This window comes from Eschrichtius robustus, chromosome 19 (assembly GCF_028021215.1).
Source record: "Eschrichtius robustus isolate mEscRob2 chromosome 19, mEscRob2.pri, whole genome shotgun sequence".
NCBI classification, from domain to species: domain Eukaryota; kingdom Metazoa; phylum Chordata; class Mammalia; order Artiodactyla; family Eschrichtiidae; genus Eschrichtius; species Eschrichtius robustus.
Window position 1 is genome coordinate 29401390 of NC_090842.1, and position 7592 is coordinate 29408981.

The 7592-nt window shown below is 38.1% G+C and overlaps 1 pseudogene; it reads right to left on the reverse strand.

Annotated features, from left to right (window-relative positions):
* Positions 1-1468: 1468 nt before the first annotated feature.
* LOC137752383 (peroxisomal membrane protein 11A pseudogene) lies at positions 1469-2212 on the reverse strand (annotated as a pseudogene).
* Between the last annotated feature and the right edge of the window lie 5380 nt (positions 2213-7592).

The window sequence follows — 7592 nt, forward strand, 5'->3', positions numbered from 1 at the left end:
AATTTTTTATTTGCCCTGATCTAGCAGCTTTTATTTATCTTAAAATTCCCAAAATGTTCTTTCTCAAATCCCGTATCTTGATTGGTCACTTTAAAAATAGAGAGCCAAGGACCTGAGTCTACTTTTTAAGAATCTCAATCACATTTATGGGAAATTTACTTAGTGCACATTTCTTTTCTCATTTCCATTTGGATAAATGTGATGGCTTTACTGGCAGGACTGACACTGACCTCTTACCTGATGGTACCCTATTTCTCTACCTCACTTGCCTCATATTAAGAGGATCTGTAATCACAAATAAGAACCCAACATCCAAGATGAGAAGTAGAAACACGAGTAAGTGGCACTGACTCATCGTTCTACTGCCCTCTTCCCTAGCCCCTTACTGCTCTTCTCCACCTCCCCCAACCACCCTACAAATATGAACTCTGATTTATTGTAGAATATAGTAGAATTTCATCGTATTCATGAAATTTCTCAACTGTACAAATTTTGATGAAAATTAATGCGTAAGTGCCCAAACTGTTATATGGTTTTAAATAAACAATCCTACTGGTGGATCTAGATATAGTTTTAATTTTTGTAGAATAGAATATAAACCACTGGCCAAGAAAGGTTCTAAAAAAGGATTTTCGCACAGGATTCTGGAGAGTCTTGCACTTCCACTCAATCAGGAAGGCAGTGAAATATGGAAAGAGCACTGGATTGGGAGTCAGTTCTATCCTCAGTTTTAACCTCAGTCTCCTCATCTGTCACAGGAAAACCCGCAGGCACCAATTGTGACTTACCACATTATTTTTACCTCAAGTCCTTTCTATCTGCTTCGGATTTTTTGTTTCCTCACTGCGTTACCTAAAGACACAATTTATACTATGAAGGTGCCTGATGCACTTCTGATTTTACTACTGGACAGAGGAAGGACAGGAGCGCAGTGATGTAAAAGTCAAGTTAAGAGGCTATAAGCCCAGCTCTCCTCTATGCTGGCACTGGCAGCTATGGAGGAAGTGGGGTAACTGATCAGAGAATAAGGGGCCTCTACTAGATCTGAGAGAGGGCGTGTATCAGTCCTACTGTAGTTGGGCAAAAGTAGTGAGGCACAGGGCCCAAAAGTCACTTATATTAGAGTCCACTTGTTAGTTTGGATCTTTTTCAATTTTTCTCTTTCAATTTTTATTCGTTCAGCAACCACTAAGTTCCTAATATGCACAAAAGAGATGCTCAATAAATGTTAGATGAAGGAAAAATACTCAGAAATTCAGAAGTCACTCCAGCGCTCTAGAAAACACATAAAACTTCACGTTCTCCCCTCCACCATTCTTGGCCCCACCTCTGTTCACCTCACAGGTCACTCAGGGCTCATGTGAATAAGTCCGTAAGCACAGCATGACATGGCTGTGCTTAATGCAAATGTCCATTTCACTAACAGGTTGTCTTGAAAGCAGGTACTAGTCTTCAGCCCGAAACCACCTCAGTGGGTCTTCAGTTTCATCTGAGGATACACCACAGTGATTATGCCTGCTATAGAGGACATGAGACCTCCAAGGCCTATGATGCCAGGATTGGACTTATAGATCCCCAGCTGGTCCAAAGGGTTCAGGATATCACAGAAGTTCTTCACTGTGTCCAGGAGCAAGGGAAGATGTTTCTTCAGAGTTCGGAATAAGAGAAGAAGAAAGAACTGGAGCCATTCTGTTTCCTCATTAGCCACGCTATACCCAAGAGGATCCTGGAATGGTGATTTCTCCCTCTTTGCCCTGTCATGTGCAACCTGTTCCATCTGCAGGGAGATTTCATACAGATCCCTGACCAGGCTCAGCAGAAGAGAATAGTAGTAATGGCGTGCAGCCCACATTCGCCATTTCTCTTTGTTAATGCCAGAGGCAAGCCCTGCACTCCTCACGAAGATGATGGGGTCACAGATGAAATAAATCACAAGGTTCAGGCTGGCTAATGTTAGGTACACGCGGGGCACCAGGTCAGTGACATGAATGCTCTGCTGGGTCGCCTGTACAGCATGTACCACATTGCCTAGTCTGAACCATTTACAGCCAGTGCTCACACTGGACTCCAGTTTCTTGAGCTTCATAACAACCTCCTCTTTGTCAGCTTTAGGCTCTAACAAAGACCTAAGCAACATGCCTGTGTACTTAGTGGCTCTGAAGAGTTGGTCCCGGCCCTGGGTCTGGTTGGTGAAGCTGATGAAGGCGTCCATGGCACCCAGCCCAAGGACAAGAGTTGCACTGTGCTCTGTTGCGAGTCCTCAGGGGCGGCCAACGGGTCCCCGCAGGAGGGTTGGTCTCTGCCCACCTGAGGGGCCGAGTCTCCCCACCCCTGTGGGGGCGGGTGCCCATCCTTTTACTTTTAAACCTATTTGTGTCTTTATATTTCATTTGTATTTCTTGTAAACAGCATATATACTTTGGTCATGGTCTTTTAATCTGATCTGACCATCACTGCCTTTTAATTGGGGTGTTTAGACTATTTACATTTTATATAATTACTGATGTGGTTAAGTTTAAGTCTATCATCTTGCTATTTCTTTTCTTTTTTTTTTTTTAAGTTAAACAACAGACTTTATTTGGGTTTCACCAGTTTTTCCACGAATATCCTTTTTTCCAAGATCCAGTCCACTATCACCTTGCATTTAGTTGTCATGACCCCTTAGTCTCCTCCAATCTGTCTTTCTGTGTTTCACAGTCTTTCCTTATTTCCCATGGCTTTGACACTTTTGAAGATCACTGGTCAGGTGTTTTGTAGAATGTCCCTCAATTTGGGTTTGGTTGATGTTTTTCATGATTAGATTGGGATTATGTATCTTGAGGAAGTCTACCACAAAAGTGAAGTACTCTTCCCATCACATCATGTTAGGGGTGCATTGTGTCATCATGACTTAGTGCTGGTGATGTAAACCTTGATCATTTGGTTGAGGTGGTGTCTGCCATGTTTCTCCACTGCAAAGTTACTATTTTTTTTCCCTTTTCATACCCTCTTGGGTAGAAGTGAGTCACAAAGTCTAGCTCATGCTTAAGGGGAGGAGAATTGAGCTCCACTTTTTGGAGAAAGGAATACTGAAAAATTTTTGGACATACATTAAAACCACCACAGTAATTAATGAATGCTATTTATTTTCTATTTGTCCCAATTATTCTTTTTTCCCTTTTCCTATTTTTCAGCCTATTTTTGTATTGAATATTTTTTATTACTCCATTTTATCTCCTTTGTTGGCTTACTAGCTATAACTCTTGTTTTAGTAGTAGTTGCTTTAGCATTTATAGTATACATCTTTAATTACAGTGTACTTTCCAGTGATATTGTATCAGTTTACATAAAAGAGCCTTAAATTGTACACTTCCATTTCTTTGCTCCTACCTTTTTTTGTCAAGTATTTTACTTATAACTATGCTATAAACCCCACAACACATTGTTACACAGTTAGTTCTTTTAGAGATTTACATAATAAAAATAAATCTTATATATTTACCCATGTAGTTACTATTTCTGGTGTTCTTTACTTCTTTGTGTAGATCCATATTTCCACTTGGTGCCATTTTCCTTCTGCTTGAATGACTTCCTTTAGCCTTTCTTTCTACTAGTGTAGGTTTACTGGTGATAAATACTTCCAGCTTTTGTATTTCTGAAAAAGTTAGTATTTTGCCTCTGTTTTTTAAAGAGATTTTTTTCTGGGTAGCAAATTCTATGTTGGCAGTATTTTTATTTTAGTACTTTAAGGATATTGCTCCACTATCTTATCACCCTCATCCTTACTTTTTTAGGCCGCACCACACGGCTTGCAGGATTTTAGTTCCCCGACGAGGGACTGAACCCAGGCCCTCGGCAGTGAAAGCATGGAGTCCTAACCACTGGACAGCCAGAGAATTCTGTCTTGCACTTCCTTGATGGTGTCCTTTGAAGCATGAAAGATTCAACTTACCTAGTTTCCTTTTGTTGCTTGTACTTCTGGTGTTGTATCTAAGAAACCATTGCCTCAGTATCACAAAGATTTACTCCTATGGTTTCTTTTAAGAGTTTTATCATTTTAGCTCTGACATTTAGGTCTATGACCAATTTTGAGATAATTTCTGTGTGGGTGTGGGGTAGAGATCCAATTTTATTCTTTCGAGTGTGAGTATCTAGAGTGTTCTTTCTCTATTAGATTATCTTGGCATCCTTTTCAAAAATCAGTTGACCATAAATGTAGGTTTACTTCTGGACTCTTAATCCTATTCCATTAATCTATATGTCTGTCCTTGTACCAATATTACACTGTCTTCATTACTGTAGCTTTCTAGTAAGTTTTAAAGTCAAGATGTGTAGTCCTCTAACTTTCTTCTTCTTGTTCAGAATTATTTTAGCTATTCTGGGTCCCTTGCATTTCCATATGAATTTTAGGATCAGCCTGACAATTTCTTCAAAAGAAGCCAACTGAGACTTTGATAGGCATTATATTGAACTTGTAGATCAATTTGGGAAGTATTTCCATCTTAATAATATTGTATTCCAACCCAGGAACATGGGATGTCTTCTCATTTATTTGGATCTTCAATTTTTTTCAACAAAACTTTGTAGTTTTCAATGAAAAAGTCTTGCACTTCTTTTTAAAAAATTCATTCTTAACTATTTTACTGTTTTGATGTTACTGTAAATTTGTTTTCTTAATTTCATTTTCAGATTGTTTATTGCTTGTGCATTGAAGTACAACTGACTTGCATATTGTCACTTGCAGTGGTTAGGAATCTGCCTGCCAATGCAGGGGACACGGGTTTGAGCCCTGGCCCGGGAAGATCCCACATGCCGCGAAGAAACTAAGCCCGTGCACCACAACTACTGAGCCTGAGCTCTAGAGCCCACAAGCCACAACTACTGAGCCTGTGTGCCACAACTACTGAAGCCTGCGTGCCTAGAGCCTGTGCGCCGCAAGAGAAGCCACGACAATGAGAAGCCTGCTCACCACAATGAAGAGTAGCCCCCGCGCACCACAACTAGAGAAGGCCCACGCACAGCAATGAAGACCGAACACAGCCCAAAAAAAAAAAAAAAAATTGCAGGATTTCATTTATACCCTGCAACCTTGCTAGGTCTTGTCAACTACAAATAGAAATAATTTTATTTCTTTCTTTCTTTCCAATCTGGATGCCTTTTATTTCTTTTTCTTGCCTAATTTCCCTGGCCAGTATCTCCAGTAAAATGATAAATAGCAGTAGTGACAGCTGACATCCTTATCTGATTTTTGATCTTAGGAAGAAAGTATTCAGTCTTTCACCATTAAATATGGCACTATTTATCTGTGGGATTTTCATAGATGCCCTTTACTTATCAGACTGAGGAAGTTCTCTCCTATTCCTACTTTGTTCACAGCTTTTATCATGAGAGTGCTGGATTTTGTCAAATGCCTTTTCTGCATCAACTGAGATGATCATGTGTTTCTGTGCTTCATTCTATTAAGATGGTGTATTACATTGATTTTCAGATATTAAACCAAATTTGGATATATTCCCGGGATAAACACCGCTTTCTCGTGGTGTACCCCTTTAGTCCATGACTGGATTCAGTTTGGTAGTATTTTAAAAGGATTTTTATGTCTATATTCACAGGGGATATTGATTTGAAAATTTACTTTCTTACGATATCTTTGGTTTTGGTATCAGAATAATACTAGTGTTACAGATTAAGTTCTTCTATTTTTTGAAATCATTTGTAAAAGATTGGAATTGATTCTTTAAATGTTTGGTAGAATTCACCAGTGAAGCTGTTTGGGCCTGGGATCTGTGGCAAATTTTAACTTACTAATCCAATCTCTTTACTTGTTATAGGTCTATTCAGATTTTTTACTTCTTCCTGAGTCACTTTCAGTTTGTCCATTTCATTTAAGTTATCTAATTAGCTGACATACAATTATTCATAGTACTCCTTTGTAATCTTTTTTTTCCTCTAAGGTTAATGGTAATATTCCCTCTTTAATTTCTGATTTTAGTAATTTGAGGCTTCTATCTTTTTTTCTTTATCAGTCTACTAAAGGTTTGCATTTTATTGATCTTTTCAAAGAACAAAATCTTGGTTTCACTGATTTTTCTCTATTGTTTTTCTATTCTCTATTTCATTTATTTCCACTTTTATCTTATTATCTGTTCCTCTGCTAGCTTTGAGTTTAGTTTGCTCTTCTCTTATGATGGAAAATAAGAATATTGATTTTAGATTTTCCACTTTTTTAATATAGGCACTTACAGCCATAACTTTCCCTCTAAGCACGACTTTAGCTGACCCTTAAGTGTTGGCATGCTGTGCTTTCACATTCATTTATTTCATAATATTTTCTAATTTCCCTTGTCATTTCTTCTTTGGCCCATTCATTATTTAGGAATGTGTTATTTATTTTCCACACATTTGTGAATTTCCCAAATTTCCTCCTGGTATTAATTTCTAATTTAATTCCATTGTGGTTGGAAATGCTCTCTGTTGATTTCAACCCTTTTAAGTTTATTGAGGCTTGTTTTGTGGCCTATCATTGGTCTAGCCTGGAGAATATTCAATGTCACCTTGAGAAGAACGTGTATTCTGCTGTTTTTGGGGTGGAGTATTCTATAGATGCCTGTTAGGCCTGATTGATTCATATGTTGTTCAAGTCTTCTATTTCCTTGTTGATCTTCTGCCTAGTTATTCATTCATTATTGAGAACAGGATATTGAAGTCTCCAGTTGTTACTGCTGAATCATCTATTTCTCCATTCAATTCTGTTTTGTTTGTCTGTTTTGTTTCATGTATTTTGAGGCTCTGTTGTTAGGTGCATATATGGTTATAATTGTTATATATCTAAATGTTATAAATATTATATCTTCCTGATATCTTCCTTTTATCATCATAAAATATCCCTCTTTTTCTCTAGTAACACTTTTGTCTTAAAGTCTATTTTTTGGTTACTATTTTCATGGTGTATCTTTTATCCATCCTCTTACTTTCAATGTATTTGTGTCTTTGAATCTAAAGTGTGTCTCTTGTAAACAGCATATAATTGAATCAGAGCATTTAATCCATTTACTTTTAATGTAATTGCTGTAAGGTATTTATGTCTGAGGCAGATTTTTTTTTTTAACATCTTTATTGGAGTATAATTGCTTTACAATGGTGTGTTAGTTTCTGCTTTATAACAAAGTGAATCAGTTATACATATACATATGTTCCCATATCTCTTCCCTCTTGCATCTCCCTCCCTCCCACCCTCCCTAGCCCACCCCTCTAGGTGGTCACAAAGCACAGAGCTGATCTCCCTGCGCTATGCGGTTGCTTCCCCCTAGCTAGCTATTTTACGTTTGGTAGTGTATATGTGTCCATGCCACTCTCTCACTTTGTCACATCTTACCCTTCCCCCTCCCCATATCCTCAAGTCCATTCTCTAGTAGGTCTGTGTCTTTATTCCCGTCTTGCCACTAGGTTCTTCATGACCTTTTTTTTTTTTTCCCCCTTAGATTCCATATATATGTGTTAGCATACTGTATTTGTTTTTCTCTTTCTGACTTACTTCACTCTGTATGACAGACTCTAACTCCATCCACCTCATTACAAATACCTCCATTTCATTTCTTTTTATGGCTGAGTGA